The 25270-nt window shown below is 46.1% G+C and overlaps 1 protein-coding gene across 4 annotated transcripts in view; it reads left to right on the top strand.

The window, feature by feature from the left end:
* Nucleotides 1-756: 756 nt before the first annotated feature.
* Nucleotides 757-25270, top strand: part of LOC141176041 (uncharacterized) — a 40492-nt gene continuing 15978 nt past the window's right edge. For 3 of the 4 annotated variants that reach the window (XR_012253098.1, XM_073660014.1, XM_073660016.1), the window contains exon 1: nucleotides 757-825. The gene's annotated coding sequence lies outside the window, so the exon portion shown is untranslated. Of the gene's footprint in view, nucleotides 826-20605; nucleotides 20713-25270 lie in introns of all 4 variants that reach the window. The other variant, XM_073660015.1, reaches the window with a different exon arrangement.

The raw sequence follows: 25270 nt of genomic DNA on the forward strand, positions 1-25270 counted from the left end.
CATACCATTTGTTGTGCAATTTCTCCTGAATACGCTGATACCCCATATGTGCTCCGTACACCTCGAACACACACGGCTCCGCTCCGTACACCTCGTACACACGCGGCTCCGCTCCGTACACCTCGAACACACACAGCTCCGCTCAGTACACCTCGTACACCCATCTCCTCTAAGTACGCCTCATACACATGCGGCTCCGCTCCGTACACCTCATACACACACGGCTCCATACGCCTCGCACAGACGCGGCTCCGCTCCGTACGCCTCGTACAGACGCGGCTCCGCTCGCCTCGTACACACGTGGCTCCGCTCCGTGCGCCTCGTACACACCCGGCTCCGCTCTGTACGCCTCGTACACACGCGGCTCCGCTCCATACACGCGTGGCTCCGCACACCTCGTACACGCGCGGCTCCGCTCCGTACTCCTCGTACACGCGCGGCTCCGCTCCGTACTCCTCGTACACGCGCGGCTCCGCTCCGTACTCCTCGTACACGCGCGGCTCCGCTCCGTACTCCTCGTACACGCGCGGCTCCGCTCCGTACTCCTCGTACACGCGCGGCTCCGCTCCGTACTCCTCGTACACGCGCGGCTCCGCTCCGTACACCTCGTACACACGCGGCTCTGCTACATCCCCCCTGTAAACCCCTCCTGACCCCACACATAAACTTCAGCTCATCCAGCACCATGACAACCAGCACAGCAGAGTCCTGCATCCACTGAGGCCCCTGATCATGTGACCCCTGACTCCTCCCCTCCTGTGACCTCATCACAGGTCCTGTGCGCACAGAGCAGCCATATATGTGGTGGCGGCTCTGCAGGTGGAGGTATGTGGAGACCCCATTACTGGGCGCAGGGGGCATTAACCCCTTCAGCACGGAGACTCTTTTGGGGTCTTGTGTTGCCCCTTTATAAGAATCATAAGGTTTTTGTTCTGTTTCCTGTAATAGATACATACGACCCAACTATGGAGACAGGAAGGGAGGAAACGTATTGTTCTCATAGTACAGGACCCCTTTATTGCCCCCACAGCGTAATGCCCACATTATGCCCCTTATGCAGGATGTATGATGCCCCCACACAGTGTAATGCCCCTATTATGCCCCTTATGCAGGATGTATGATGCCCCCACAGTGTAATGCCCCCATTATACCCCTTATACAGTATGTATGATGCCCCCACAGTGTAATGCCCCCATTATACCCCTTATACAGTATGTATGATACCCCCACAGTGTAATGCCCCCATTATACCCCTTATACAGTATGTACGATGCCCCCACACAGTGTAATGCCCCCATTATACCCCTTATACAGTATGTATGATGCCCCCACACAGTGTAATGTCCCCATTATGCCCCTTATGCAGGATGTATGATGCCCCCACAAAGTGTAATGTCCCCATTATGCCCCTTATGCAGGATGTATGATGCCCCCACACAGTGTAATGCCCCCATTATGCTCCTTATGCAGGATGTATGATGCCCCCACACAGTGTAATGTCCCCATTATGCCCCTTATGCAGGATGTATGATGCCCCCACACAGTGTAATGCCCCCATTATGCCCCTTATGCAGGATGTATGATGCCCCCACAGTGTAATGCCCCCATTATGCCCCTTATACAGGATGTATGATGCCCCCACAGTGTAATGCCCCCATTATACCCTTTATACAGTATGTATGATGCCCCCATTATACCCCTTATACAGTATGTATGATACCCCCACAGTTTAATGCCCCATTATACCCCTTATACAGTATGTATGATGCCCCCACACAGTGTAATGCCCCCATTATACCCCTTATACAATATGTATGATGCCCCCACACAGTGTAATGTCCCCATTATGCCCCTTATGCAGGATGTATGATGCCCCCACACAGTGTAATGTCCCCATTATGCCCCTTATGCAGGATGTATAATGCCCCCATTATGCCCCTTATGCAGTATGTGTGATGCCCCCACAGTGTAATGCCCCCATTATGCCACTTATGCAGGATGTATGATGCCCCCACACAGTGTAATGCCCCCATTATTCCCCTTATGCAGTATGTATGATGCCCCACAGTGTAATGCCCCCATTATGCCCCTTATGCAGTATGTATGATGCCCCCCTCAGTGTAATGCCCCCATTATGCCCCTTATGCAGGATGTATTATGCCCCCACAGTGTAATGCCCCCATTATGCCCCTTATGCAGTATGGATGATGGCCCCACACAGTGTAATGCCCCCATTATGCCCCTTATGCAGGATGTATGATGCCCCGCACAGTGTAATCCCCCCCATTATGCCCCTTATGCAGGATGTATGATGCCCCCACACAGTGTAATGCCCCCATTATGCCCCTTATGCAGTATGTATGATGCCCCCCTCAGTGTAATGCCCCCATTATGCCCCTTATGCAGGATGTATTATGCCCCCACAGTGTAATGCCCCCATTATGCCCCTTATGCAGTATGGATGATGGCCCCACACAGTGTAATGCCCCCATTATGCCCCTTATGCAGGATGTATGATGCCCCGCACAGTGTAATCCCCCCCATTATGCCCCTTATGCAGTATGTATGATGCCCCCACATGGTGTAATGCCCCTTATGCAGTATGTATGAGGCTCCCCCACAGTGTAATGCCCCCATTATGCCCCTGTGATCAGGTGACCTGAAGTAACGCACAGACAAACCCTCTAACTGTATGTTACTTTATCTACTGACAAGGATGATGGTCTGGACACATATAGGCCATTATGCTCTCAGGCGTGGAACACATTACTACGAGTGGCACGACAGCAATCAGTTTATCTGGTGTTTCAGTGTAAAGCGCGTCACTTCCGGACATGCACACTAGGGGATGGACATTATCGGACCTCTAGCTCACGAGAAGTAGCGCAGAATCCATTCTATATGTCTTATAACAATTCACCTTTAGGAATCAGAATGGGTTTCCTAGTATGGGGAGGAGTTTTTGATGAAGAGGGATATTTATTAGTGTTTAGCGAGTATGTTCTGTCCGAGTACGCTCGGGCCGAGCTCCGAGTACAGCTGCTCGGTGATATGTTTGAATCACTCCCGTGTGCATGATTTGCGACTGTTTGGCAGCTTTATTACATGTGAAGAATGTGTAAGAAATAGACATTCCTCACATGTAATAAAACTGTCAAACAGTCGCAAATCATGCACACGGGAGCGATTCAAGCATATCACCGAGCAGCTGTAAATACTCGGAGCTCGGCCTGAGCGTACTCGGCGAAAGGGTTAACAGAACATACTCGCTCATCACTAAAATTTATACATGGACACCTGGCTATTAGGCACACTTTGCTGAACATCATGAATTATCGCTGTATCAAGCCTCCTGATGAACCTGTTGGGAAAATGCATTGAGGCAGATTATTGAACCATTCTCTGATGACTGTCATACCCTTTCCTTTATATACACTGTGTGCAGAATAATTAGGCAGGTTGTATTTTAGTGGATTATTTTTATTATTGATCAACAACTATGTTCTCAATCAACCCAAAAGACTCATAAATATCCAAGCTTAATATTTTTGGAAGTTGGAGTGGTTTTTTTTAGATTTGGCTATCTTAGGAGGATATCTGTTTGTGCAGGTAACTATTACTGTCCCGAATTATTAGGCAACTTAATAAAAACCAAATATAATCCCATCTCACTTGTTTATTTTCACCAGGTAAACCAATATCAGTGCACAAAATTTAGAAATAAACATTTCTGACATGCAAAAACAAAACACAAAAAATTAGTGATGAATATAGCCACCTTTCTTTATGATGACACTCAACAGCCTTCTATCCATAGATTCTGTCAGTTGCTTGATCTGTTTTTGATCAACATTGTGTGCAGCAGCCACCAAAGCCTCCCAGACACTGTTCCGAGAGGTGTACTGTTTTCCCTCTCTGTAGATCTCACATTTTATGATGGACCACAGGTTCTCTATGGGGTTCAGATCAGGTGAACAAGGGGGCCATGTCATTATTTTTTCTTTTTTTAGACCTTTACTGGCCAGCCACGCTGTGGAGTAGTTGGATGCATGTGATGGAGCATTGTCCTGCATGAAAATCATGTTTTTCTTGAACGATACCGACTTCTTCCTGTACCACTGCTTGAAGAAGTTGTCTTCCAGAAACTGGCAGTAGGTCTGGGAGTTGAGCTTCACTCCATCATCAACCACGAAAAGGGCCCACAAGTTCATCTTTGATGATACCAGCCCATACCAGTACCCCACCTCCACCTTGCTGGCATCTGAGTCGGAGTGGAGCTCTTTGCCCTTTACTGATCCAGCCTCTGGCTCATCCATATGGCCCATCAAGAGTCTCACTCATTTCATCAGTCCATAAAACCTTTGAAAAATCAGTCTTAAGATATTTCTTGGCCCATTCTTGACGTTTTATCTTATGTTTCTTGTTCAAAGGTGGTCGTTTTTCTGCCTTCCTTACCTTGGCCATATCCCTTGTGATATTTGATACTCCAGTAACGTGGCAGCTCTGAAATCTGGCAAAACTGGTGGCGAATGGCATCTTGGCTGCTTCACGCTTGATTTTCCACAATTCATGGGCAGTTATTTTGCGCCTTTTTTGGCCAACACGCTTCTTGCAACCCTGTTGGTTATTTGCCATGGAACGCTTGATTGTTCGGTGATCACGCTTCAAAAGTTTGGAAATTTCAAGAGTGCTGCATCCCTCTGCAAGACATCTCCCAATTTTGGACTTTTCAGAGCCCGTCAAATCTCTGTTCTGACCCATTTTGCCAAAGGAAAGGAAGTTGCCTAATAATTAAGCACACCTTATATAGGGTGTTGATGTCATTAACACCCCTCCTCATTACAGAGATGCACATCACCAGATTTACTTAATTGGTAGTTGGCTCTCAAGCCTATGCAGCTTGGAGTAGAACAACATGTATGAAAAGTATCATGTGATCAAAATACTCATTTGCCTAATAATTCTGCACACCGTGTATAACTTGAGACATATCTAGTTCTATTTAATGCATCAGTGTTCTTTTTTGATATAGATCAGGGTTAACTACGGCTTCTGAGGGAGAGCCACAGTTGAGTGGGGCGCCATTATTGTTCCTTAGGGTGCCAACCTCCGTGGCCACGCAGGATAGGGTATGGTAGTGACTGTATCAATTATTCAGCATCATTGTTTACATCTGTTTATATACAACCACAACAAGCCATTCAGCTTGTAATTTTGCTAGTTTTAAGTATATATATTGTAAGGTAGCGCTATTCATCATGTTGGGGTGCACTCACTTCACCGGGTCAATTAAAGCACACGTGCAACGTTTTCCGGTAGTCTAAAGTCCATCAGTTTATTAAACATCATAAACTGCCTATAACATAGTCCATCTCAGTGGCTCGCAGGAATGTTACACATGTAATGTCCTAGAGCCTTTTCAGTGGCAGCTATGCCCGCTTGGCTTCAGATACAGCCTTCAGCAAGGTAACAACATCAATGTCCATTTCAAGCACCGATTTTACCTTTGCCGGGTCTAGGAGCTTCCATCAGCTCTGTTCTGTTCCTCCAGGCCTCGTGCCTTCCAAGGCTAATGGTGTCCGAGACACAGGGATCAGGTCTATTGACCCCCCTGTGTTTCAAAACCACCCGGATATATATATGCCTCTGTTCGCACAGGACCTGTGATGATGTCACAGTATATATACAGTACAGACCAAAAGTTTGGACACACCTCATTTTTCTGTATTTTCATGACTATGAAAATATTCACACTGAAAGCATCAAAACTATGAATTAACACATGTGGAATTATATACTTAACAAAAAAGTGTGAAACAACTGAAAATATGTCTTATATTCTAGTCATCAAAGCAAAAGGTGGCTACTTTGAAGAACCTAGAATATAAGACATATTTTCAGTTGTTTCATACTTTTTTGTTAAGTATATAATTCCACATGTGTTAATTCATAGTTTTGATGCCTTCAGTGTGAATGTATAATTTTCATAGTCCTGACAAATATTTAAATGAGAAGGTGTGTCCAAACTGGTCTGTACTGTGTATGTATGTGTGTGTGTATGTGTATATGTATATATATATATATATATATATATATATATATAAATAACGTGTGTTGTTAGTCCAGTTTTCAATGCATATCTATATATATAATCGTCTTATCCCGTCTGTCTGTCCAGGAAATCCCGCGTCGCTCATTGGTCCGGCAGCGGCCAATCAGCGCCGGGGGATTTCTAAAAAAAGATGGCGGCCGTTAGCGGCTCATCTGCGGGACGGAGCTGAGCGGCGATGCAGCCGGGAGATGAGCACCGCGAGGCGCTCATCTCCCGGCCGGCAACAGCAGAAGGAACCCGACCGCCGGACCCATCTGCGGGACGGAGATGCAGCCGGGAGATGAGCGGCGCGAGGCACTCATCTCCTGGCCGGTAGCAGCGGAAGGACCGCCGGCGCCGCTGACCTTCATGCGGAAGGGAGGACCGGGGAGCGGCGCTGCGGGTCGGGATACTTCTGCTGCGAGCGCCCGCTCATGTCCCGGGTTCTCGCAGCGTAAGCACCCGCACAGGCAGCGCCGCTCCCCGGTCCTCACCAAGACGATTCGATGATTGGTCGCGGTCTTCGGACCTGACCAATCACTGATCTTAGCGCAAAACTTAAACACCGCTGTGCTGATTGGTCGCCGACGCTGCCCACGACCAATCACCGATTTGGGCGCCAAATTTAAATATCGGCCGCGACCAATCACCACAGCGGTGTTTAAATGTGGAGCCAAGATCAGTGATTGGTCGCGGCCGATATTTAAATTTGGTGCCCAAATCGGTGATTGGTCGCGGCCTATATTTAAATTTGGCGCCCAAATCGGTGATTGGTCGCGGTCAGCTTCCGCGACCAATCAGCACAATAGTGTTTAACTTTGGCGCCAAGATCAGTCATTGGTCGCGGGCCAAGACAGCGACCAATCACCGATTTGTGCGGCAATTTTAAATAGCATCCGCGACCAATTGGATGTCAGCGCCGCTGCCTGTGCGGATACTTCCGCTGCAAGAACCCGGTGTTATGTTCTGCTACCAGAGCTAAGGAAAGAGAGGAGATCTGTCCCTACGATAGAACTCAGCTTGATCCCTACGATGTAACAGGGAACCTGATCCTGCTAAAGTCCTCAGCTAGTCTGTACGGAGACCTATAGATGTGGGGAAGGAATCCCTACAAGTACTAGGGACTGGGAGCAAAATGGACACCTCCTAACAGAAATAGTAGCAGACAGACAAACAAACAAAATATATAGAACACAGAGGTCCGAAGACCAAGCAAACTAACAGAGTTAGATACTGAGCACAGGCTAGCTAAAGAGTAGTAATACAATGAAGTCCAGCAAAGCCAGAAGGGCGGAGCAGGACTAAATAGGCCAACAAGGTCATGTGACCAGCAATAGAAAAAACCTAAGAGCAAGGTTCTAACAGTACCCCCCCTTCTAAGAGGATCCTCCGGATCCCCTAGGACCAGGCTTATCAGGAAATCTCCTGTGAAACGCTCTGATAAGTCTGGACGCGGAAACATCATCCGACCTCACCCATGAGTTATCCTCGGGTCCGAAACCTTTCCAGGCCACGAGATACTGCAAACTACCTCTATACCGTCTAGAATTAAGGATGCGAGAAATTTCATATTCCCCGTCCTCCACCACCGGAGGAACAGAGGCAGAGGCGTCACAATCCGACACAACAGCTTTTTTCAACAGAGAGACATGAAACACCGGATTAATTCTCCAGGAGGTAGGAACCTCCAACCTAACAGCAGATTGGTTGACAACCTGAAGCACCTTAAAGGGCCCTACAAACTTGGGACCCAATTTCTTAGAAGGAATCCTCAACCGCAGATTTCTAGAGGACAACCAAACCATGTCACCAACAGCGAACAAAACCTCCTGTCGTTTCCTATCAAAGTAGTCTTTAGATTTTCTGTTAGCCTCCTGAAGATTACCACGCACATCCGTCCAAACTCTCTCCAAATCGCCGGAAAAATTCTCCTGCTCAGGCACGGCAGATACCAACTTGGAGAACGACCCAAACGACGGATGTCTCCCAGAACAACAAAAAAAAGGCGAACAACCAGCAGAAGAAGATGTATGTTTGTTCAGAGCAAATTCAGCAAGTGGCAGAAACTCAGACCACCCCTCTTAATTGTCTGCCACAAAACAACGCAAGAACTGCTCAACATCCTGGTTTTTCCTTTCTGTCTGGCCATTAGATTCAGGATGATATCCGGATGAGAACGACAAATGAACTCCCAACCTGTCACAAAAGGCGCGCCAAAAACGAGCCACGAACTGAGGTCCCCTATCAGAAACAATGTCAGTAGGAACGCCATGAAGTCTGACAATTTCCTTGACAAAGGCCTTAGCGAGAGTCTTAGCGCAGGGCAGTTTGACGAAGGGAACCAAGTGACACATCTTGCTAAAACGGTCCACGACCACCCAGATGACAGTAAAACCCTCAGAGGGGGGAAGGTCAGTTATAAAGTCCATAGCCAAATGTGTCCAAGGAGCACTGGGAACCTCCAGAGGGCAAAGTAACCCCGCAGAAGGAGTATGTGAGGACTTAGATCTAGCACATATAGTACATTGACGCACCCACTTAATGACTTCCTTCTGCCATCCAGGCCACCAAAAACTGCGACCCACCAGTCTCTTGGTCTCAGAGATTCCGGGATGACCTGCCAACCGAGATTCGTGACACTCAACAAACAAATCTCTCCTAAAGGTCCCAGGCACAAACAACCTCCCATGGGGAGTGTTAGATGGGGCATTCTCCTGTGCTTTAAGAATCTCATCTTCCAAAACGGAGTCCAAAGCAGCTATCACAACACCTTCTTGTAAAATGTTCTCCTCTTTCTCAGCACCGACTATGGGAGAAAAACTGCGAGACAAGGCATCCGCCTTAACATTCTTAGTACCTGGGATGTAAGTAACGGAAAAATTAAACCGCGAGAAAAACAGTGCCCACCTAGCCTGACGGGCATTCAGGCGCTTGGCAGCATCAAGATATATCAGATTTTTATGATCCGTAAAAACCTGAACGGGAAATTCAGCACCTTCCAAGAGGTGGCGCCAGTGTTCAAATGCGAGTTTGATAGCCAATAATTCCCGATTACCAATATCGTAATTCAGTTCAGTCTCCGAAAATTTTCTTGAAAAAAAGGCACAGGGATGTACTCCATCCCCGTTATCCTGAGACAATACTGCGCCAACCCCCACAGAGGAAGCATCAACCTCAACCAAAAACGGCTTAGTCACATCAGGCTGCATAAGGATGGGAGCAGAGGTGAACCTCTCCTTGAGATACACAAAAGCTTCAATGGCCTCAGAAGTCCACTGAACCGCATCAGCACCTTTCCTGGTGAGATCGGTGAGAGGTTTGACAATAATAGAAACATTTTTAATGAATTTTCTATAATAATTGGCGAAACCCAAAAACCTCTGTATCGATTTCAAACCAATAGGCCTAAGCCATTCCTGCACAGCTTGAACTTTCACCGGGTCCATCTCAAAACCTTCGCTGGAGATAATGTAGCCCAAAAAACTAATTCTCTGTACAGCGAACTCACATTTCTCCAGCTTGGCAAAAAGCGAATTGTCAATTAATAACTGTAATACTTCACGTACGCTCCGCCAATGAGACTCCAGATCCGGCGAATAAATCAAAATGTCATCCAAATACACAACCACATTTTTGCCAATCAAAGGTCTAAGGATGTCATTAATAAGATTCTGTAAAAATGCAGGAGCATTAGTAAGACCAAAAGGCATAACCAGATTCTCAAAATGACCCACAGGAGTGTTAAAAGCAGTCTTCCATTCGTCACCCTCCTTCATGCGCAACAGATTGTATGCCCCCCGAAGGTCAATTTTAGAGAACCACTTGGCCCCCACTAACTGGTTAAACAGATCAGGAATCAATGGCAGTGGGTAAGGATTGCGTACAGTAATTTTGTTAATCTCACGAAAATCCAGACAAGGACGTAAACCGCCATCCTTTTTTTTTACAAAAAAAAATCCAACAGTCACAAGAGACTTGGAAGGCCTAATGTGACCGGCGGCCAAGCTTGTCTGTATGTATTCCTCCAAAGCCTTTCTCTCAGGAATAGTAAGATTAAATAAACGACTCTTAGGAAGAGTCGCTCCAGGAACAAATTCAATAGTACAATCATAGTCTCTATGGGGAGGCAAAACCTGCGATTCCTTCTCAGAAAAAACTCTCCAAAAATCCTGAATAGGAACAGGCAATACCCCCCTATCCACAGCAGCAATACGCCCGTTACAACACTTGTCATAACATTTATGGCTCCAGGATTTAATTTCATTGGTAGACCAATCCAGTACAGGATTGTGCAATTTTAACCAGGGCAATCCCAACACCACCGGAGAAGGCAAGTTATTCAAAACTACCAAATCTAATTTCTCATGGTGAACACCATTAATAGTGAGAGGAAATTCACAGACCTTGAGAGTAACATTCTTCAAAGGGGAGCCATCCACAGAAACCACAGCAATGGGGGATGACAAAGGTTCGGGTTTTAAATTGAGTTTTTCCAAGAATCCCCCATCAATTACATTCAGAGTAGACCCACAATCGACAAACACCCGAAATTCCATAAATTTTTCCTGAGCAATAGTGGAAGCAGCTAAAAATACACCCTTGGAATTTAAACAGGCAATACGGGCATGACTGACCATTTTTTTTTCTTTCTTCATACGAAGCACACAGCTTTTAATGAAATGACCAGAATTTCCGCAATAGAAACACAAACCTTCAGAAAATCTGCGGTCCTTTTCTTGAGAGCGAGGTGCCATCGCTCCAATCTCCATCGGCTCTCCACTGTCAGTACACACATTCTCATGACCAGAAACTGACATAGCAGAGGATTTGCTCTCATTAACCCTTGCACGCAGTCTCCTATCCACCCGTATAGCTAATTGCATAGCCTGTTGCAAATCTTCAGGTGTGGGATAAGCAATTAGCAGGTCTTTAACCCTTTCACTAAGCCCAGCAAGAAACAGACTCTTCAGAGCAGAATCGTTCCACCCTATTTGAGTAGACCACCGACGGAAATGAGTACAATATTTTTCCACATTACCTGATCCCTGTCTCAAACGTCTCAACTCAGTCTCAGCAGATGAGACACGGTCAGGATCATCATATAATAGCCCCAAAGCAGAAAAAAAACTATCCACTGATCTAAAGCATGTATCACTAGGTTGCAAAGAAAAGGCCCACTCCTGAGGCTCTTTGCGCAAAAGTGATATTATGAACCCTATGCGCTGGGATTCATCCCCAGAGGACCTGGGTCTCAAACGAAAATACAATAAGCAAGCATTTTTAAATGAAAAAAATTCTTGGTGTTCACCAAAAAATAAATCAGGCAAACGTACCTTAGGCTCCAAGAAATGTGCTCAAGGACAGTTACTCACGTGCTGATGGAGCTCGGCCACCTCCAGAGAGAGTCCCTGCAGGCGTTTAGCCAAATCCAGAACCGACACCATGATGGAACAGAAAAATCTTTCCTTAGAGAATTTGCAGGCTGGACTTACTGTTATGTTCTGCTACCAGAGCTAAGGAAAGAGAGGAGATCTGTCCCTACGATAGAACTCAGCTTGATCCCTACGATGTAACAGGGAACCTGATCCTGCGATCAGACCTGCTAAAGTCCTCAGCTAGTCTGTACGGAGACCTATAGATGTGGGGAAGGAATCCCTACAAGTACTAGGGACTGGGAGCAAAATGGACACCTCCTAACAGAAATAGTAGCAGACAGACAAACAAACAAAATATATAGAACACAGAGGTCCGAAGACCAAGCAAACTAACAGAGTTAGATACTGAGCACAGGCTAGCTAAAGAGTAGTAATACAATGAAGTCCAGCAAAGCCAGAAGGGCGGAGCAGGACTAAATAGGCCAACAAGGTCATGTGACCAGCAATAGAAAAAACCTAAGAGCAAGGTTCTAACACCCGGGACATGAGCGGGCGCTCGCAGCAGAAGTATCCGGACTCGCAGCGCCGCTCCCCGGTCTTCCCTTCACACCCTAGCCGCTGATGTCCCCACTGTATCCGCATGGTGTTACAAAGGTCCGGAAATTTGTGTTAAAAATCGCTGATTGGTCGCTGGCGCTGCCCGCGACCAATCACCTATTTGGGCGCCAAATTTAAATATCGGCCGCGACCAATCAGCACAGCGGTGTTTAAATGTGAAGCCAAGATCGGTGATTGGTCGCGGCCGATATTTAAATTTGGCGCCCAAATCGGTGATTGGTCGCGGGCTGCGCCAGTGACCAAGCAGCGATTTTTAACACAAATGTCCGGACCTTTGTAACACCATGCAGATACTGTGGGGACATCAGCGGCTAGGGTGTGAAGGGAGGACCGGGGAGCGGCGCTGCGGGTCGGGATACTTCTGCTGCCAGCGCCCGCTCATGTCCCGGGTGCTCGGAGCGGAAGTATCCGCACAGGCAGCGCCGCTGACATCCATGCGGCTAGGGTGTGAAGGGAGGACCGGGGAGCGGCGCTGACATCCAATTGGTCGCGGCCGCTATTTAAATGTGCCGCACAAATCGGTGATTGGTCGCCGACTTGGCCCGCGACCAATCACTGATCTTGCAGCCAAAGTTAAACAGTACTGTGCTGATTGGTCGCGGACGCTGCCCGCGACCAATCACCGATTTGGGCGCCAAATTTAAATATCGGCCGCGACCAATCACCGATCTTGGCTCCACATTTAAACACCGCTGTGCGGATTGGTCGCGGACGCTATTTAAATGTGGCGCCAAAATCGGTGATGGGTCGCGCCCAGCGTCGGCGACCAATCAGCACAGCGGTGTTTAAATGTGGAGCCAAGATCGGTGATTGGTCGCGGCCGATATTTAAATTTGGCGCCCAAATCGGTGATTGGTCGCGGGCAGCGTCCGCGACCAATCAGCACAGTACTGTTTAACTTTGGCCGCAAGATCAGTGATTGGTCGCGGGCCAAGTCGGCGACCAATCACCGATTTGTGCGGCACATTTAAATAGCGGCCGCGACCAATTGGATGTCAGCGCCGCTCCCCAGTCCTCCCTTCACACCCTAGCCGCATGGATGTCAGCGCCGCTGCCTGTGCGGATACTTCCGCTCCGAGAACCCGGGACATGAGCGGGCGCTCAGAGCAGAAGTATCCCGACCCACAGCGCCGCTCCCCGGTCCTCCTTTCACACCCTAGCCGCTGATGTCCCCACAGTATCCGCATGGTGTTACAAAGGTCCGGACATTTGTGTTAAAAATCGCTGATTGGTCGCTGGCGCTGCCCGCGATCAATCACCGATTTGGGCGCCAAATTTAAATATCGGCCGCGACCAATCACCGATCTTGGCTCCACATTTAAACACCGCTGTACTGATTGGTCGCGGACGCTATTTAAATGTGCCGCCAAAATCGCACAGCGTCGGCGACCAATCAGCACAGCGGTGTTTGAATTTGCCGTGTTTAAATTGGCGCCAAATTTAAACCCCGCCCTGCATCGCTCTGCTGATTGGTCGCGGTCGGCGGCCGCGACCAGTCAGCAGTATTGGCACCAAATTTAAACACCGCTCTGCTGATTGGTCGCGACTAATCAGCGATTTTGGTGCCAAATTTAAACACGCTCTCCAGTCCTCACTAACACGGTTCGCTGATTGGTCGTGGCCGCCGCCCGCGACCAATCATCGATATTGCCGCCAAATTTAAACACCGCTTTGCTGATTGGTCGCGGTTGCCGAACGCGACCAATCAGCGATTTTGGCCCCACATTTAAACACAGCTCTGCTGATTGCACCCGGTCGGCCGCATACCTATTCTAGAATACCCGATGCATTAGAATCGGGCCACCATCTAGTATTTAAAAAAAGTTTAAGATTTTATTTTAAGGGGCGGCATGGCTAATGAATAAATACTCACTTAGGTCACAGCCCATTATTAGTATCTGGTCAGTATTCAGTCAGTAGTTTTACCCTTCATCATGACAGCACCATACAGAGAGAGTATCTGCCCCAGGAACAGGAAACCTACTAAAATAAAAGGGGCGGAACCTCTCTTCCTCCCCAGTGTGGTTTCCTGTTCCTGGAAGAGGATGCCTACGGTGGAACAGTATACCTGGGGAGATTTCTCCTGGTGCCGTGCTGACCCGGTAAACCTGGGCTGTTCCAAGAGGTGGGGGCACTTTTCTTGGAGGAATCGCTCCAACCAGAGCGCAGGACTTCAGCGGGCCACCTCCGGATTCGGAGGTTGGTGCTGAGAGGAGCGCAGAGCATTGGGAGCGCATAAGAAAGATGGCGCCGGTTTGCAGAACGGCACATGTGCCGTGCGGGGTCACTTCCGGGGTCATAGTGATGCTGGATATGATGTCAGCGGGGCTACAGGGCGGTATGCCCTGTAAGGAGGAGAGACCAACCCCTGCTCCTCCCACACCGATTATAAGTGGCACATGGTGTCGGTCCCTGATCAGCTGAAGTGTGCTTGGTATAACATTGCTGAGTGTGCTACTGCTCTAAATTTGGTGTTCCAGTCCCTGCTGAGAAGATGGAGAATTCAAACATACCTGAAGGAGATGAGCCAAGACCTGCTCCTGGCGCGATAGTTCCAGGGCCCTATGACGGAGTGAGTGTTTCTCCTGCCCACACACACATACTGACTAGTGTCATTACCTATTTTAGAATAGACCCAGGAAAACAGTGACCAAGACAAAAAATAAAGAATGTGCCTTATGCAAGGAAGCTTTACCGAAGTTATACACTAAAATACGTTGCCGGGCCGGTATAGAGAAAACAGTAATGGAGGAATCCCTGTCTCTGTTTCAGGAGATAAAAACCTTAATCAAAGACTAAGTTAAAAACAATGTAAAAAAGGAAATACGACATACTCGGGGTCCATCCACCTCCTCAGGCATACAGCATACACACTCAGACCTTAGCTCAGAGAAGGAAAAGGAAGAATCAGGGGAATTAGTTGACTCTGATAGCTCAGAACCATCTTCATCTGATGGGGAATATGGCCAACCTTGCTTCCCGGTGGAAGAAACGACAAAACTACTAAAAATCATTAGGTCTACTATGGGGATAGAGACCCCGAGGGAGCATAGATCTGTGCAGGATTCTATGTTGAGTAACCTGGAGGAGCACAAACATCGGTTGTTCCTAGTCCACAAAAACTTGCTTTCCTTGATAGAAAAAGAGTGGAAAAAACAGTTAAAAAGGTGTCCATCCCAAACACACTTAAACAGAAGTAATCTTTTGAAGATGAGTTGATTAATGTTTGGGAAAGATCCCCAAAGATTGACGTGGCTATTGCCCGAGTTTCTAAGGAGGTAGCCCTTCCTTTTGAGGATCTAGGTTCTCTAAAAGATCCTTTAGATAAAAAGGTTGACACTTTCCTGAGGGGCACATGGGATGCAGCAGCAGGTTCCTTTAAGCCCAGCATCGCAGCCACATGTACTGCCAGGTCTCTAGTAAAGTGGCTACAAGAACTGGAGTCCCAGATAAGTAATAAATGTCCTAGGGAACAACTCCTGGAAGCACTCCCCACTATCCAGAAAGCAGCTGACTTCTTGGCTGAAGCCTCAATAGACAGAGTGAGCTTTGCGGCCCGGGCCTGTGGTCTCTCAAACTCGGCACGGAGAGCCCTTTGACTTAAGAATTGGTCAGCTAATTTCCAATCCAAAATGAAATTGTGCCATTCCCTGCCAAGGTGACTATTTATTCGGGACAGTCCTGGACGACATATTAGAGAAGGCGACCGATAAAAAGAAAACTTTTCCCTTTCCCTCTCAAAAATATAAAAAATCCTTTCACGGGTCAAAAACTAGGGGAAAAGGAAGAAGCCAGAGAGAGGATAGTGGAAGAGGGGGTCGAGCCTGGAGAAGAGATAGGAGTCAGTCCAAGGGATTCCTGTTTAATAAGGGCGCCACCTACAAAGGAGCTCCCAAACACCAAAGACGCCAGTTTACCAGTGGGGGAAGATTAAAGCAGTTTTTTCATCAGTGGGCCTCGCTGCCCGCTACTCAATGGGTAGCGGATCCCCTTTCCAGAGGCTTAAAAATAATTTTTTCTTCCATTCCCCCACTTTGGATGATAGAGACCCGGGTAGGCAAGACAAATCAGATCGCATTAGAAGCGGAAATCATAAAGTTACCAGACAAACTCATGTTAGTCAGTGTGCCAGAGCTAGAAAAAGGAAGAGGATTTTACAGCAATCTATTTCTAATAAAAAAAAAGCCTTATGGTTCCTACAGAACAATAATAAATCTAAAAGCCTTGAACGTATGTATAAAAACAGGAAAATTCAAGATGGAGACTTTGAAATCGACAGTAAAGCTTTTGCACCCCTTCTGTTTCATGGCAGTGATAAACTTAAAGGATACATACTATCACATCCCAATCCACCCAGACCACCAACAATATCTCAAGGTGGCCGTAGAATTCCAAGGCAACCTCTTGCATCTGCAATATCAGTGCCTGCCATTTGGGGAGTCACTAGCGCCCAGAATTTTTACCAAGGTATTGGCAGAAATGACATCCTATGTATGGAAAAAAAGACATTAATAGTGCCATACCTAGACGATTTTTTAATAGTCAGGGACTCAGAAAAAGCCTGTACTGTAGCAGCCAAACAAGTTCTATCCACCATAACAAGGTTGGGTTGGATAGTAAACGAAGAAAAATCAAGACCCAAGCCCATCCAACTTCAAAGTTTTCTGGGCATCAACCTGGATGCTATTCATCAGCGTTGCTTCCTCCTATAAGAGAAGGTTCAAAAAATCAAACAAAAAATCTCAAATATTCAAGAAAGACATATCTCGGTAAGAGAAGCCATGTCCTTGCTAGTATCCCTGACAGCAACAATTGCAGCGGTACATGTGGGCTCATTTCCACACAAGAAGGCTACACTGGGAGATCCTGAAAATACAGACCTCGGTAGGAGATCGGCTGGACTACAAATTTCAGCTGTCTGCAAAAACACTAAATTCTCTAAATTGGTGGGCAGATTCAAAAAATCTCTTGAATGTCCCATGGACAGTACAAAATCCAGTCGTAATCACCACGGACACAAGCCCAACAGGTTGGGGTGCCCACCTAGAGGGGGGTTGGTTTCAGGGTCTATGGGATTTCAAATTAAAAAGCGGTTCTTCAAACCTAAAAGAACTGACTGCAGTCAGGAAAGCATTATAGTCAACCTTAAAATACTGCATGGGGGAAGGATGTAGCAATCCTATCGGACAACAGCACAGCAGTGGCTTATTTAAATCGCCAAGGGGGACCAGGTCAGACCCATTAATGTTAGAGGTAGAGAAAATATTCTCCATGGTGGGGCAAAATCTTCTATCACTTTCAAGCCGCCTCTTAAGGGGTTCAGAAAATATCATCACCGATTTTTTTTTTTTTTTTTTTTTTTCATTCGCCATTCAGTCAATCAAGGAGAATAGGCTCTAAACAGAAGAGTCTTCAATCAGATTTGTCTGGCCTGGGGTCTTCCGGAAATAGATTTATTTGCCACCAGAGAAAACCATCAGGTAGAAAAATTATATTCTCTAAATCCAAGAAAGTCACCAGACGGGGTGGACGACCTTCTGCAGGAATGGGGGTTTCGCATGGCAAATGCCTTCTCGGTCTTTCCCTTGATTCCCATAGTATTAAAGAAGATACGCGAGGAAAAAGCCAGAATAATACTGATTGCCCCCTTCTGGCCGAAAAGGGCCTGGTTTTCTTGGCGAAGAGTCATCAGTCTCGGACCCCTGGATCCCACCCGACTATCCAGATCTACTATCCCAAGGTCCGGTGACCCATCCTCAGGTTCCCAGATTACACCTAACTGCCTGGAACTTGAGAGGTGATTGTTATCGGACAGGGGTTTTTCAGAAAATTTAATTTCAACTCTCCTGTTGAACAGAAAAAGTAATCTCCCTTAAATATGAAAAGATTTGGAATAAAATAACTGATCATCCATGGATATATAGGTTTATAAAGGCATCTTTTTCGTTCAGACCTATAGACAGTCCTACGGTAGCTCCCTGGGACCTTTAATTTAGTCCTGAATGCCCTTACAAGGCTCCCTTTGAACCCATCTCATCCGCTGCTATTAAAGTGTTTACACTAAAAATAGTACTACTGGTGGCACTAACCTCTGCTAGGCGGGTGAGTGAGTTAAAGGCTCTATCAATCAATCCCCCTTTTACAAACATCTTACAAGATAACGTGATATTGAGGCCAGATCCAGCTTTCCTCCCAAAAGTAAGCTCTAAATTTCACAGAAGTCAGGAAATAGTGCTGCCTTCGTTTTGTGATGAACTAAAGACCCAAGGGGAAATTACATTTCACTCCCTAGATGTGAGAAGGTGTATCCTTAAATACCTTGAGGTAACGAATCAGTGGAGAAAGTCCTCAGCCATGTTTGTTTCTTTTCAGGGGGCAAACAAGGGTAAAGCAGTTACTAAGTGCACGATGGCCAGATGAGTTAGAATGACCATAATTTTACCTTATCTCTGCCTCTGACCCTGATCCCCCTCAGGGTATACGTCCTACTTACCTCCCTTCTCTTTTACTTTGGTGCTGCAAAAACTTCCTGTTTTCGGGGAAAAAAAATCCACTGGTTTGTGCAAACACTATAAGGTGAATATTGATAACTATTGTTGTATGAATATATGTCTTAACAAGGCGTTTACCTCTTATTCTCTTTAAACACATTGGGGAGGAAGAGAGGTGCCGCCCCTTTTATTTTGGTAGGTTTCCTGTTCCTGGGGGCCGACACTCTCTCTCTGTACGGTGCTGTCATGGTTTTGGAAAATCAAATTACCGGTAAGCAATCATCATATTTTCTCAGGAGTGGGAGCCAAAAACCAGGTGAGAAACAGAGAAAATGTATAATAGAAACAAGTGCACCAATCCTGGTTTTGGCTCCCACTCCTGAGAAAAAATACTGACCAAATACTGATAGTGGAGCCGTGGCCTTAGCCCCATTCTTGGTGCAGATACTAATGAACTCAGGACCTATGAGATATTTACCACACAACAGTGCAAGGAGTTTGTATGTTCTCCCCTTGTTTGCGTGAGTTTCCTCCTTGTTCTCCGGTTTCCTCCCACACTCCAAAGACACAATGATAGGGAATTTAGATTGTGAGTGCCCATAATGTCTGTAAAGCGCTGTGGAATTAATGACGCTATATAAGTGAGTAAAATAAATAGTTAGCAGGACCGTTTCATCAATAGCGGCAGCCCATGCGACCACTATGGTGCCCACGAATTGAGAGGGCTCGCCACCGAGCACACTCTCTTTACCCATCTTCACAATTTCAGTGATCTCCACATTCCCATGACAGTGATACCATTGGATAAATAGTGAATCAGGGAGTCGAAAGTTCACTGATCCACCATTCATCCTTCGCCTGTGAGTCTAAGACTCCATACACTGCAGGCACAATGGCTTCACTACATCACACCTGCAGTATGGAGGCTCAGTACTCACAATGGACAGACCGGAGCAGCACACCTCAGGAACTGGGTTGGATTTGTAGTGTGTGTTTTAATATCAGAAATTGTGCAGGAAATCATACTGTCTGAGAGCCCTCATTCTGAGCTAGATGGGTACACAGGAGAACAATTTCCTGGTGATGAGTAAGATGGGGATAAGTACGTGAGAAATACAGACCTTCAGTCCATCTGGTTGCAGGGTGTTGTGTGCCAGGAGGGAGACATCAAATAGTGTGTTCTAAAAGAAAGCAAATATATAATGGCAGTGGGAATCTGGATTCCAGGCAGGGAGCATAGCGGAGACCAAGAGCAGGTCAAGGTCCTAAGTTCAGGCCAGGAGGTCTACTTAGATAGTACAGAACTTTGCCCTGAGTAGACAGTAGGCCTAATTAAAGGAGATTAAGTTAAAGAAGGATTCCTTATCTTAAGCAAAAATTGTATATACTAGTGAGAAAGCCAAAGTGTCGCCAAACACCTCTGGAGAACTGAAGATGCAGTGCCATAGAAGGAGTATGTGGCCCTCATCAAATAGACTTTGACAGTACTAGTGAGGAGTTGTACCTATGCACCTCAGCCAGCGAGGTCCTCACAAATCAACTGGGAGCTGAGAGTAGCTCTGAGGGGCCGTAGCGACACATCTCAACCCGTATGATCCCCGCAGGTGATGATGGGCCTTCCCATAATAGTTTACTGGACTGTTGTGGCTTGTAACAAAAGTTATATACTTTTACATGTAACCGGAAAGTTCCTGACTCTGCATAATGCTGAAGAAGCATTCATAAAGTATTGAAAAGTTTAGTTTTGGACTTTTGTCTCTCTCATTCATCTCCTTAACATCTGATGTGGACCTGCCAAGTACAAAAGTGTGTGTGTGTGTGTGTGTATATATATATATATATATATATATATATATATATATATATATATATAGTACAGACCAAAAGTTTAGACACACCTTCTCATTTAAAGATTTTTCTGTATTTTCATGAGTACACACTGAAGGCATCAAAACTATGAATTAACACATGTGGAATTATATACTTAACAAAAAAGTGTGAAACAACTGAAAATATGTCTTATATTCTAGGTTCTTCAAAGTAGCCACCTTTTGCTTTGATGACTGCTTTGCACATTCTTGGCATTCTCTTGATGAGCTTCAAGAGGTAGTCACCGGAAATGGTTTTCACTTCACAGGTGTGCCCTGTCAGGTTTAATAAGTGGGATTTCTTGCCTTATAAATGGGGTTGGGACCATCAGTTGTGTTGTGCAGAAGTCTGGTGGATACACAGCTGATAGTCCTACTGAATAGACTGTTAGCTGCTTTTTTCTTGCCATAATACAAATTCTAAGTAAAGAAAAATGAGTGGCCATCATTACTTTAAGAAATGAAGGTCAGTTAGTCCGAAAAATTGGGCAAACTTTGAATGTGTCCCCAAGTACAGTTGCAAAAACCATCAAGCCCTACAAAGAAACTGGCTCACATGAGGACCGCCCCAGGTAAGGAGAACCAAGAGTCACCTCTGCTTCTGAGGATAAGTTTATCCGAGTCACCAGCCTCAGAAATCGCAGGTTAACAGCAGCTCAGATTAGAGACCAGGTCAATGCCACACAGAGTTCTAGCAGCAGACAAAATCTCTAGAACAACTATTAAGAGGAGACTTTGTGCAGCAGGCCTTCATGGTAAAATAGCTGCTAGGAAACCACTGCTAAGGACAGACAACAAGCAGAAAAGACTTGTTTGGGCTAATGAACACAAGGAATGGACATTAGACCAGTGGAAATCTGTGCTTTGGTCTGATGAGTCCAAATTTGAGATCTTTGGTTCCAACCACGGTGTCTTTGTGCGACGCAGAAAAGGTGAACGGATGGACTCTACATGCCTGGTTCCCACCGAGAAGCATGGAGGAGGAGGTGTGATGGCGTGGGGGTGCTTTGCTGATGACACTGTTGGGGATTTATTCAAAATTGAAGGCATACTGAACCAGCATGGCTACCACAGCATCTTGCAGCGGCATGCTATTCCATCCAGTTTGCGTTTAGTTGGACCATCATTTATTTTTCAATAGGACAATGACCCCAAACACACTTCCAAGCTGTGTAAGGGCTATTTGACCAAGCAGAGTGATGGGGAGCTACGCCAGATGACCTGGCCTCCACAGTCACCAGACCTGAACCCAATCGAGATGGTTTGGGGTGAGCTGGACCGCAGAGTTAAGGCAAAAGGGCCAACAAGTGCTAAGCATCTCTGGGAACTCATTCAAGATTGTTGGAACTTTTTATATTTTTTACATTTTTTAATATTTTTAAAAACATTTTTCTACACTTTTTGCTTGCTTCTATAGTCTCCATAGGAGACTAGAAGCAGCAACTGTCTGATTGCCTCTGCTACATAGAGGCGATGAGCAGATCACCTCTATGTAGCCGAAATGCTCCTGTGCTATTAGCGCCGACCACTAGGTGGCGCTCATAGCAATCTTTTCATGACAACCACTGGGGTCTGCTGCAGACCCCGGGTTGCCATGCCCACCCATCAGTGACCTGCGATCACATGACGGGGTCACCAATGGGCGGGGTAAGTGACACACTTCCGGCGCGGCCCTGTTAAATGCAACTGTCAGAGATTGACAGCAGCATTTAACTGGTTAACAGCCGCGGGTGGATCGAGATTCCACCCGAGGCTGTTGCGGGCACGTCAGCTGTAAGAATCAGCTGAAATGTGCCCGGTTCGGTGCGGGCTCAGTGCCGGAGCCCGTGATGAACCGGGGGTGATGGCCTGGGGCGTACTAATATGCCCCTGGCCAGTACGGGGTTAAACGAGGAGTACTAACAATTTTGACCACGTGTGTTTCTCTATACTCATCCATACCACACAGTGTAGCATTAACTAGCCTGAGCTATCACTTGGATACCTATAGCACGTATACAGTAGAAATAAAAGATTTCATTATCATGTCAGTTACATTTCTTCTAAATCATAATTATTTCTGCTTTGACAATCAATTTGTCAATATGGAAAGGAGTCTGCTGCTCACTGAGCAGCAGCTCACTGGGGTAGATGTGGGGTAGGGTGGTAGTCGGGAGCTGCAGGACAGTGAGGCTGTTAGTTGGGTGACAGAAGTGGGGGTAGAGGGAAGAGTGCCAGGGAGGCTAGTCCTGATCTGGCACACCCCAATAAGTTTGCAAAGTTGGCAGATGAGGGGAGTGACGGTCCAGGGGTAGCACTGCTGCAGCAAGGCATGTCCCCTGAAAGCCGGAGGAGTGTCAGCTCCAGTAAAGAGGAAAATGGGAGAGCAGGGCAGGCCATGCAGGTGCTGGTAGTGGGGGACTCAATTATTAGGGGAACAGACAGGGCAATCTGTCACAAAGACAGGGATCGTCGAACAGTGTGCTGCCTACCTGGCGCTCGAGTCCGGCACATCGCTGATCGGGTTGACAGATTACTGGGAGCGGCTGGTGAGGACCCAGCAGTCATGGTGCACATTGGCACAAATGACAAAGTTAAAGGTAGGTGGAAGGTCCTTAAAGATGATTTCAGGGAATTAGGCTGCAAGCTGAAAGGAAGGACCTCCAAGGTGGTATTCTCTGAAATACTACCGGTACCACGTGCCACGCCAGAGAGGCAACGGGAGATTAGGGAGATAAATAAGTGGCTCAAGAACTGGTGTAGGAAGGAGGGATTTGGGTTCCTGGAGAACTTGGCCGACTTCACAGTTGGCTACAGACTCTTCGCTAGGGACCGGCTGCACCGCAGTGGGGAGGGTGCAGCTGTGCTGGGGGAGAAAATGGCTAGAAGGTTGGAGGAGTGTTTAAACTAGGGATTGGGGGGGGTATTCATTTTATAGGTGGGTAAGATAGTGCAGATAGTGACCTGGGCACAAATAAAGAAATTTGGGGGTGGGGTTAGAACAGTCAATAAAGTAAGAAGGAATAGAGGTACAGAGAGATACATAAAATGAATGTACACTAATGCCAGAAGCCTCATCAACAAAATGGAGGAATTAGAATTAATTTTGTTGGAAAATAATTATGACATGGTAGGGATATCTAAGACGTGGACGAGAGCCATGACTGGGCAGTTAATTTACAGGGCTATAGTCTGTTCAGAAATGACCGTACAAACAAGCGATGGGGGGGGGGGGTGTTTATATGTAAAATCATCCTTAAAATCTGTCTTGCGGGAGGATACAGGTGAATCTAATGAAAATGTAGAGTCCCTGTGGGTGAAGATAAGGGGAGGGGGAAAAAATAATAAATTACTGATAGGGGTTTGTTATAAGTCTCCAAAAAGAATGGAAGTAGCGGAGAATATCCTCGTAAAGCAAATAGATGAAGCAGCGACTCAAGGAGAAGTCATTATTATGGGAGACTTCAATTATCCTGAAATACATTGGGGGATAGAAACATGTAGTTCAAGCAAAGGTAATAGGTTTTTGACAACTATGAGAGACCATTACCTTTCACAACTGGTTCAGGACCCAACAAGAAGGGGGGCACTGCTAGACCTAATATTAACCAACAGGCCAGACCGCATATCAAATATACGAGTTGGGGGTCACTTGGGTAATAGTGATCACAAAATAATACATTTTCATGTAACCTTTAATAAGATGTGTAGTAGAGAGGTTTCAAGGACACTAAACTTCAGGAAGGCCAATTTCCAACGGTTGAGAGATGATCTTAGTGCAATAAACTGGGACGATATCCTGAAACATAAAACTACACAAAGCAAATGGGAGACATTTATTAACATCCTGAATAGGACCTGTGCACAATATATACCCTTTGGGAATAAACATGCTAGAAATAGGAGGAAACCACTATGGCTAAATAGAGCTGTAAGGGGCGCAATAAGTGACAAAAATAAAGCATTTAGGGAACTAAAGCAAGTAGGTAGTGATGAGGCATTAAATAAATATAGAAAATTAAATAAATTATGTAAAAAAGCAAATCAAGGCAGCAAAGATTGAGGCAGAGAGAATCATTGCCAGAGAAAGTAAAAATAACCCCAAAATATTCTTTAATTACATAAATAGTAAAAAATGATAGTGTTGGCCCCCTTAAAAATAGTCTGGGTGAAATGGTGGATGAGGATGAGGAAAAAGCCAATATGCTAAATGATTTTTTTTCAACCGTATTTACACAAGAAAATCGCATGACAGAAAACATGATTAGTGATAACAAAAATTCTCCATTAAATGTCACTTGCTTAACCCATCAGAAAGTACGGCGGCGTCTAAAAATCACTAAAGTTGACAAATCCCTGGGCCCGGATGGGATACACCCGCGAGTACTGCAGGAATTAAGTAACGTCATAGATAGACCATTATTTTTAATCTTTAAAGATTCCATAATAACAGGGTTTGTACCACCGGACTGTCGTATAGCAAATGTGGTGCCAATATTCAAAAAGGGGATAAAAACTGAACTTGGAAATTATAGGCCAGTAAGCTTAACCTCTACTGTGGGTAAAATCCTGGAGGGTTTCCTAAGAGATGCTATACTAGAGTATCTGAAGAAGAATAACCTCATGACCCAATATCAACATGGGTTTACGAGGGACCGTTCCTGTCAAACTAATCTGATCAGTTTTTATGAGGAGGCAAGTTCTGGACTGAACCAATTAAATGCAGTGGATGTTGTGTATATGGACTTTTTAAAAGCTTTTGATACGGTTCCACACAAAAGGTTGATACATAAAATGAGAACAATGGGGATAGGGGAAAATATATGTATGTGGGTTAAGAATTGGCTC

This window comes from Phyllobates terribilis, unplaced genomic scaffold, assembly GCF_046119375.1.
Source record: "Phyllobates terribilis strain yellow unplaced genomic scaffold, ASM4611937v1 Scaffold_17__1_contigs__length_24005725, whole genome shotgun sequence".
NCBI classification, from domain to species: domain Eukaryota; kingdom Metazoa; phylum Chordata; class Amphibia; order Anura; family Dendrobatidae; genus Phyllobates; species Phyllobates terribilis.